Genomic DNA, 10,219 nt, shown 5'->3' with positions numbered 1-10,219 from the left:
CTTAGAGGAAATAACTTGAAAACTTCTGGGGAAATTTTCTTAGGGGAAGAAAATAGACAGTCATGGAAGGCCAGAGAGTCTCTAACAAAGGAACCCCAGGAGGACACCACCAAGACATACAATAATTAAAATGGCAAAGATTAAGGATAAGGAGAGAGGACTGAAAGCAGTCAGAGAGAGAACAAAGATTATTTAAAATGGAAATCCCTTGAAACTATCATGAGACTTCTCAGCAGAGACTTTATAAACCAGAAGGGAGGGGCATGAATAATTTGATGTACTGAAACAGAAGGACCTCCAACCAAGAATCTCAACCCAGAAAGATTTTCATTCAAATTTGAAGTAGAGATTAAACATTTCCCAGGTAAATGAAGGCCTAAGGAATTTATAACCACTAAACTAGAATTACAGAACATATTAAAAGGACCATTGTAGACAGAAATGTTCCTTAGGCTGAAGAACTTTCACCAGTGAAAATAAATGCACATTAAAGGTAGTAGACCAAATAATTACCAAGCACATACAAAATTAAAACAAAACAAAGGTAGTAAAGTTAACTACATAAGATGGCTCAAAGGATACAGAAAAAAATGCAGATTATGACATCTAATCCATAAAGTGTGGAGGAGGAAAAAGAAGACAAAAGCATTTTTAGATTGTGTTTGAAATAAAGCAATCATCAGCTTAATATAGGCTGTTATGTACTTCAGAAGCTATCCTTGAACCTTATGATAACCACAAACCTAAACCCTGTAACAGACACAAAAAACAAATAAAAAAGGGAAATCCAACCACACAACACTAAAGAAAACCATCAACAAGAGATGAAGAAAGGAACAGAGAGGAAGCACAAAACAAACAGAAAACAGTTAATAAACTGGTGATAACATATATCTACCAATAATTGCATTAAATGTAAATGGACTGAATTCACCAATCAAAAGACACGAGTGGCAGAATAGATAAAGAAACAAGACCAATATATATGCTGCCTACAGGAGATTAATTTCAGACCCAAAGACATGCACAAATTAAAAGTGAAGGGATCGAAAAAGATGTTTCATGTAAATAATAGGGAGAAGATGATTCTAGTCCATGCTTTCTCTTCCATGGATGGAAGTTACACCCCACCATAAATTTCAAATTTATTTGTATTTCGGGAAGTCCCAAGGTAAACTCCATATAATAGTTGTTATATATATAATAATATGATTTCTTTGTTTATAGTATTTCATAAAGAATGGAGTATATCAGAGAGGAAGTTATTATAGGCAGAAAGGAACATTAGTTTGATAATCACTGACACAATAAAATACCTAATTTGTGGAAACACATGCTTTGCTGAATTTCTTTTATAAACAAAATTTTGGCAATAATTTAAACATATCAAATACATAGCTCCAGTAGAACCATTCAGTAAGAGCATAAGACAGCCAGCTAGGCAAAAGCAGCCAAGTTAATTCATTGAATAAATTTGTGAGTTGTTGTGTGGAAACATTGTAATAAGGATTTGTGATCAACAGACTTTTAACATCCACAATTTATTCTTGATGACAATGTAATAGACAATCCCAATGTATGGAGGTCCATCTGTATTTCAAAGAAAAAGATAAATAACCATTATAGATGTAATGCATATATAACTTCTCTCTAGGAATCTTACCATCAGTCATTATTTAAGGCAGGAATCTGGCCCAAAAACCTTGTCAGGGCTCCCTTCACCTCATTGTTCCTCTGACTGTGGGTGAGGGGGTACAACACAGGGGTTAAGATAGTATAAAATGCTGACACAACCTTGTCATGGTTAGCTGACATATAGGATTTGGATCTCATGTAAGTAAAAATGCCTGCTCCATAAAACAGTCCCACCACAGCCAAGTGTGAGAAGCAGGTGACAAAAGCCTGTTTGTGGGCTTCTGTAGAACGCATCTGGAGAAGAGCAGCCAGGGTGAGACTATAGGAAATCTGGATGAGGGAAAGTGGGACCAGGAGCATTACCACACAGCAGGTGTAACAGCACAAGCCAAACCTACCAGAGTGAGCACGTCTCTGAGGAAATTGTCAATCTCATGAGCCCTGCAAAAGAGGAAGCCAGGGTGGCAGCAGCCTGCATGAGCCCATCAACTGCTCCCAGGAACCAGGATCCCAGGTCATTAGCAGGCATAGTCTTCAGTTCATGAGGATGGGGTATCTCAGGAGGTGGCAAATAGCTACATAGTGGTCGTAGGATATGGCCACCAAGAGGAAGCACCTACCTCCTCCCAATGTGGGGAAGAAGATCTGCACCCCACAGCCAGTGGGTGAGATGGACTTTCTCCCTGTCACTTAGTGAGCAGCCATCTTGGGCACAGTAGTGCAGACCAGCACCCGGTCCGTGAGGGAGAGCTGGCCCGGCAGGAGGTACATGGGCATGTGCAGCCAGGGGTCCCCACGAATCAGCAGGATCATGAGGGCGTTGCCCACGGTGAAGGCAACTGTCAGAGCCATCACAAAGAGAAATGGGCGGGCTCCTGAGTGGTTAAAGAGTCCTAGGAGAATGAACTCTGAGGTTGTGTTCCAACTTTCCATGATTTCAACAGCATTGACACTAGAAACAGAGAAATAGATGAGTTTTCATCAGTTACAGTGCTCCATTTCAATTATATTTTTCATGGAAATAACTGAAAATAACAAAACTTATTTAAAATACTTGATCTGCCATTTGAAAATCTTTTAACTAGGGCATAAAATTAATTTCAGTATTTTCTTGTTTTCAAGGTTTGAATTTTAAGTACTTCTCAGTTTAGTTTGTTTAATTGACACAATGAATGAGAATTTTTCATAAATCCAATTTGCTTTGTAAGTGTATCTTTATGCTCTATGATAGCAGCACAAATGGACAAGATATTAATTACATAATTTATAAAATGTTTTTTCTAGCCTTGTAACAAACACAGTAATATTCTTGGAAGCTGAATTAAATCGATGGATTTAAGTTTGTAAAAGCTAAGTACTTAATAATGGAGTTACACCTATGTAACATTTCAAAACTAATTGAAACTTACTAAAATCAGATAATTTTCCCTGATGTTGAGTAATCTTAGGAGGCATTCTTTCCTTTCCAAACAAGGTAGCTTATTTCCCCTGGTCTAGGGACTGACAGGCCTGAGTCTGCAGATGGAAACATAACTACTTGGAATTGGCAGTGCCTTTAGCTTGAATGTATCACGTTATACACTGAAAACAAGAGTGACCTTCTTTGAGTGCTTTCCCCCAAAGCAAGTCTGTACTGCTTAGTGCACTCTCATTTACTATATAAAGGCACTAGTGTAATGACACTGTTTCCCCTCAAATTCACAGAAATATAATATCTTCTGATAAAGAAGGAAAAAACACTCATTCGTTTCTCACCCAACACCGAGATAAATTACTTTCCTCCTCGGTGCCAAGAGAACACACATATTTAAAGGCAATTTCATTTCCTATCTGCTGGTACTGAAACTATTTATTCTTTTTGAATAAATATGACCAGAGATGGGGATGGTAATTCACTCTCAAGGATCTGATGTAATTCAATGAAGTGACATGGCGGCAGGAGTCCCCATCCTCCATGGTCATTCCTTCTCCCCACTGCACACAGCCTTCCCGTACTGTAAGGCCAATGAAGACAGACAAAGGCGGTGCCAAGCCGCACTCAGTCCCCAGTCCCACTGCGGGAGCATCATGATTATATGGGCAGCATTCTGCTTGAGGGTTTTAGTTGGTTGACTCAGAGTTAGACGTCACAGAGCCCACTTCCTCTTTTCATTTTCCAAAACGTTTCTATCTGCAAAGCCCTATATTTGTAACTTGCACTCTGAACACCTAGTAACTAATCCTCCTGACTCATTTCTTTGATTGGAAGACTTCTTATTTTCCATTTTTCTGATCTCTCTTTGTTGAATGTTGACAAAACTTTAAACTTGTTTAAAAATCAATGCATAAAAAGTAAATGGTGTCTTTGTGTGCGTGTGTGTGTGTGTGTGTGTGTGTGTGTGTATGTGTGTGTGTGAAGTAAGAGAGCACTTGAGAAAGAGAAAGAACATTTTTAAGAGGTTGGGAATCTGAATGCCACTTACTATTTAGTTTTTTAAAAACAATAAAAGATAAGGCAAGTGAGTGTTAAAAAATCTGTAGTTTAGTCATTGTAGGGTGTTGGGTCATTTTCTTAAAATAATTTTTGCAGTTATTGTACCCATTTTTAAGTATTCTGTAGTACAGTGACATGCATATTTGCATTTTTTCTGCAACTGTCACCAATATCCATTGCCAGGACTCTATGCATATTCTCAAACTGAAAATACATGCCCATTAAACCTTGACCCTCCAACCCTCCTGCCCCCAGGAACTGGTAGGCATCTTACTACTATTCTGTCTCTTTAAATTTGACTCTTATGGGATCATCAGATAAGTGGAATTACACAAACTTTGCCCTTTTGTGACTGGCTTATTTCATTTAACATAACATCCTCAACACTCATCCACGCTCCAAATGTGTCAGAATTTCATTCCTTCCTAAGGTGAATAATATATTCCTTTGTATGTATAATGTTTTCCTTATTAATTCCATCCATCTATGGACATTTGGGTTGATTGATGCTGCATTAATATTCTTAACTCTACTTTCACACTATGTGAATGAGTCAGTTTTCCACTGATTTAAGTATCTGTAAACCTACACAAATAAGATATTAAGAGATAATTCCTAACTAAATTGCCAATGCATTAAAAGTGTGGTTGGAAATAAAAATGAAGAATTAGCTCATCTTGCAAGTAAAGAATAGTGGCACTAAGTGGAAGAATGAAAGTTCAAGATTGACTAGTGCAGGAACAGGAAGATTTACTTCTCTAAAAAATAAGTATTTATCTTTCTTATTTCACTATGGCTTCAGAAATCTTTTTTTTCCCTCTGTTCCCAGACTTTTGCTTAGAATATTTCTAAAACTTCTAGATCTTTGTGTTCAGTCTCAGAATCATCTCTTTGACAATGCTAATAGAAGGCACAAAGATACACCCTTCCTATTATAGAGTTATAGAGAAAATTAAGAATAGTGTGTATAATTTTCCTTCTACATTTTTCTGATCCTTGTTGTCCTAACATTAAAACTGAACTCCTTTTCTTTAGGATGCTGAGATGATTAATAAATCTATGCGGTAAAAACTAAAATAGTAACAGCCAAATCATTCACTGGACTGAAATGACAGGTTATTACTATAGATTTACCTGATGACTGTGTCAGCTTGCATACATTTCAGTTCTTCAGATTGTAGGATAGACAAATAGAGGCTTTATCTGTGAATCTATATGGAGTAAACAGCAGAAGTATGGATTTTCTGGGGTTCAAAAGTCAGTCTATGGAAAGGGATGAAATATTTGCCAACTACATATATTATAAGGGCTTAATATCCAAAAATGTATTAAAAGAACATACACAGCTCAGTATCACAAGAGCAAATAATCTAATTAGAAAATGAAGAAAGGACCTAAGTATAATTTTTCCAAAGTGGATATGCAAATGGCCAACAGGTATTGAAAAGGTGCCTCAACATCACTAATGGACAGAGAACTAGAAGTCGAAACCATAACCAGATATCACCTCACATATCTGACCATAGCTGTTGTCAGACAGATAACAAAAATTAACAAGATAAGGGAAAAAGTATCTCTCAGACACTGTTGATGTAAATGTGAAATGGAGCAGTGTATGTATGGAATACATTACAGTGGTGACTCAGAAACTTAAAACATAAACCCCACTTGATCTAATGATCCCACTGCTGGGATGTACTGGAAATAATGGAAATCAGTGTATCAAAGAGGATCTGCACACCCATGTTCATTGCTGCATTATTCACAAAAGCTGAGCTATAGAAACAACCTAAAAGATCTTTGATGGAGAAGTACACAAATAAAATTATATACACACAACTTCCATGGTATATCATTCAACAGTAAAAAAGAAGGAAGTCTTGCCATTGGTGACCAAGTGGGTGAATCTGGAAGACATTATGCTAAGTGAGGTCAGCCAGTCAGGAAGGCAAGTACAGCATGGCCTCACTTACATGTGAAATCTAAAAAACAAGCAAACGAACAACTTCATATTTACAGATAATACAATGGTAGCTGCCTTGGGCTTCAGTGAGGGAATGAATGTCTAAAGATAAAAATTTTTAATTATAAGAAAAAGTTCAGAGGATCTTATGTAGAGCTTGGTGACTAGAGTTAATAATATGGTATTCTATATTTAATAGTTGCTTAAAATAAATCTTATAAATTATCACTAACACACAATGAGTTAATTCTGTGAACTATGTGAGCTGATGATGCATTAACTATGCTAATCTTGGTAATGATTCAACTATATATATATATATACATATATATATAATTTTAACATTGTATACTTTATTTTTATTTATTAATAGGATATACAATATCATATTTGTTTCAGAGGTACAATATAATGACTGAATAAATAAATAAATAAATATATATATATATACAATTGTATTTGTCAATCATCCCACAATAAAAAATTGTTTTAAAAGCAAAACCAGTCACATCATAAAATCGAGAACAAAAACAGAGTTAGAGGACTGATACTGCCCAAGGTCAGGACTTAGTGGGAAGCTACAATAATCAAGATAGTGTGGTAATGACCAAAAAGCATAAAATAGGTCAATGCAATAGGATAGAAATCTCATAAATAGACCTCTGTAAATATAATCAACTCATCTTGACAAAGGAGCAGATTGTTTATTCAACTAATAATGTTGCTGGAAAAAACTTGGCATGAAAAAACATTCCAGATATAGACTGTACACACTTTACAGAGTTTAATTCAAAATGGATCTTAGACCTGAATGCAAAACATTGTAGTATAAAACCCTGCTAAATAACCTAAGAGAAAGGCTAGATAACCTTAGTTATATAAGGTCTTTTTAGATAAAACATCAAAGGCAGGATTCATGAAAGCAAATGTTGGTAACCTGGACTACAGTAAAATTAAAACATTTAAAACTCCTGAGAAGGAAAATATCAAGAGAAGGTGAAGACAAGCAACAGGCTGGGAGAAATAACTTGTGGAAGACACGTAGGATAAAAGACCCTTGTTCAAAATATGCAAAGAACAAATAAAATTCAACAATAAGAAAACAAACACTCCCACTGAAAATTTGGCACTTCACTGATGAAGACAGACAGGTGTCAAATAAACATTTGAAAAGATGCTCCATATCATATGTCATCAAGAAAATAAAAATAAAAACAATGAGATACCACGGCACACAATTTGAATGGCCAGTTCCAGACATTAACAGAAATGCTGCCGAGAAGGTGCAGCACCAGGAAGTCGTACATATTAGTTACAGGAATTCAAAATGGTACAGCCACTTGGAAGACAGTTTTGGTGGTTTTTATACAAACCATGTATACTTTTATCATGTGGTCCAGCAAACATGTACCTTGGTATTTACCCAAAGGAGTTGAAAAGTTATGTACACAAATGATAATGCAAAAGAATATCTATAGCAGCTTTGTTCTTAATTGCTAAAATTTGGAATGAACCAAGGTGGCATTCAGCAGGTGGAAAGGTAAATGAATGTGGTGCATGCAGACAATGGGATATTATTCATAAATAAAAGGAAACGAGCTGTCTAGTTATAAAAAGTCATGGAGAAACTCATGTGCACATTACTAAGTAAAATAAGCTAATTTCAAAATGTTCTTCATTGCATGATTCCAACTGAATCACATTCTACAAAACCAAAAATTATGGAGAATGGAAGAATTCAGTGGCTGCCAGAAGCTGATGGAAGCAAGAGAGAAAAGTAGGCAAAGCACAGAAGATTCTGGGGGTAGTAAAATGCTCTGTGTGATGTTAAACTCATGAGTAAATGTCGTTTTACATTTATACAACTCATAGAATATAAAACACTAAGATCGAAATGCTAATGTAAACTATGGATGTTGCGTAATTATGAGATGTCAACATTACATTGTTGGTTTAAAAGAAGAATGACTCTAGTTAGTTATATTGCTCTTGTGGGAGGCTATGCATTTCTGGGTATAAGGGTTATGTGGAAAATCCCTATACCTCACAATAAATTTTGTTACAAACCTAAAAATCTTCAGAAAAGAATCTTCAAAGGATTTTAAGTAAAAATGTTACCAAATAATGGACATATAATTATTGATGATAATACTTATTGAATTAAAAGATGGAATACCTAATGCTTTTGGGTGAATAGTCCCTTCAGCAACATTTCCAGAGACTTTTTTATGGCATTATTTCTTAGACTATGTATCATGGGATTAAAGGTTGGAGCAGCCATGGTGTAGAACACAGACATGACAAGGTCAAAAATAGAAGGGGCTTGTGAAATCGGCCTCAGATATGCAGAGAATCAAGTGGAGAGAAATAGCACAATCACAGTCAGATGTGGAAGGCAAGTGGAGAAGGCTTTTCACTGAACTTCTGTTGATGGCATTTTCTTGACAGTGTCGAAGATGTAGACATAGCAAATAATGATGAAAATAAAACAGCAGATATCCAATACCACACTAATGAGGATAGGTACAATCTCTGTTATTATGTTTTCTGAGCAAGAAATTGCCAATAACTGTGGGATATCACAAAAAAAATGATGGACCCGTTAGAACCACAGTAGGATAAGGAGAAGGTACCGGCTGTGTGCATTATGGCGTCAGACCCCCACCCAGCCAGGACACGGCTGTCAACTGAACACACGTATTCACTTTAATGATGACCTCGTAGTGCAGGGGGTGGCATATGGCAGCATAGTGGTCAAAGCACATCATGGTGAGGAGATTCAGCTCTGCAGTCGCTAAAAACACAAGCAGAAAGACCTGGGCTACACAGCCAAGAAATGAGATGGAGTTTCTGTGTGTCAAGGAGTTGGCAATGGATTTGGGGATTGTGAATGTAATTAGGCAGAGATCCAAGAAGGACAAATTCTTCAGGAAGAAGTACATGGGGGTGCAGAGACGCTTGTCCAAAGTTATGATCATGATAATGAGGACGTTTTCCATTCGTGCAAAGAAATATATCTAGATGAAGAGCACTGAGTGCAAAATGTACATATTTTCATTGCTAGAAAATACAATGAGGATAAATTCTGTGACAGCTGTGAGATTTGTTGTGCTTGGAGACATAAATCTGTATTTTAAAAAAAGAGAAATGAAACGTCATTTTCAAGTCCTTCCATATTCAACTTACAAGATAGTTCTACATTCATACAGTCATCACACAATCTATTTAATAAAAATGTTACTCCTACCATGTGGGTTGATCACCAACAGTACCTGAATAACACTGCTTTACTGAACCACTTTATACTCAGTGCACATGCACGTGATATTTTTATTACCCAAATGTGTTCTATGAAAGATGCTGAAGGACTGAAAATTTGAACCGACCATAACGTAAGTGTCCTGATGAAAAGCACCCTCCCCATATCTATAAATGAATCCTGAGAAACAAACTGATAACTGCTAAATTGTGTCCTAATCTTAATGTCCTTACTTCCTATCCCATGACTAACAACATTTGTTTCAACACGTCTTCCAATATATATAAATTGAACAGTAAACAATTCTTTAAAAAAATGAATTACAGACTTTCCTCAATCCTATAAACTATTTAACCTATATTCTCTCTAGAAAATACTTAACCTGGAGATGTTCTTACATTTAACATTTTAATATAGAGATAGATCTACATTTTCACGTTCATAATACTCAAATTATTTATCCTAAAAGTAGGTGGTTTTATTCATATATGCATTATGGTTCTATATGACACATATTCTGATTACCTTAGGTATCAAATCCTACAGGGTATGACCTAAGATTGTTCGCATCATATTCATCAATTTATCACTTCCTCTTATTATTTCCCACTTTATCCGACATTTTCCCCATATCTAATAAGTTAAAAAGTCTTTCTCTATAATCTTTTTTCTTTTTCATGTCTGAACTTCCAGTCCCACAATGCATGAACTTGCAAGCATGATATTTTCCACGTTCACCTATTCCCCATCTATTTTCCTGTCTCCTTCTATCCCTAACATAAGATGAATGCAAATACATGGTGGGGGAGAAGGGACCATTTATAGCTGGAGCTAAATTCATTCTTGGTCTGCTGAGTGTAATTTTCCTCTTTTCGCAGTAACACATTCA

At 36.1% G+C, this 10,219-nt stretch overlaps 1 pseudogene; it reads right to left on the bottom strand.

The window, feature by feature from the left end:
* Positions 1-8,247: 8,247 nt before the first annotated feature.
* LOC130680266 (olfactory receptor 14A16-like) lies at positions 8,248-9,193 on the bottom strand (annotated as a pseudogene).
* Positions 9,194-10,219: the final 1,026 nt, after the last annotated feature.

The sequence above is a fragment of the Manis pentadactyla genome, chromosome 13, assembly GCF_030020395.1.
Source record: "Manis pentadactyla isolate mManPen7 chromosome 13, mManPen7.hap1, whole genome shotgun sequence".
NCBI classification, from domain to species: Eukaryota; Metazoa; Chordata; class Mammalia; order Pholidota; family Manidae; genus Manis; species Manis pentadactyla.
This window is presented reverse-complemented; position numbering and strand designations above follow the sequence as displayed.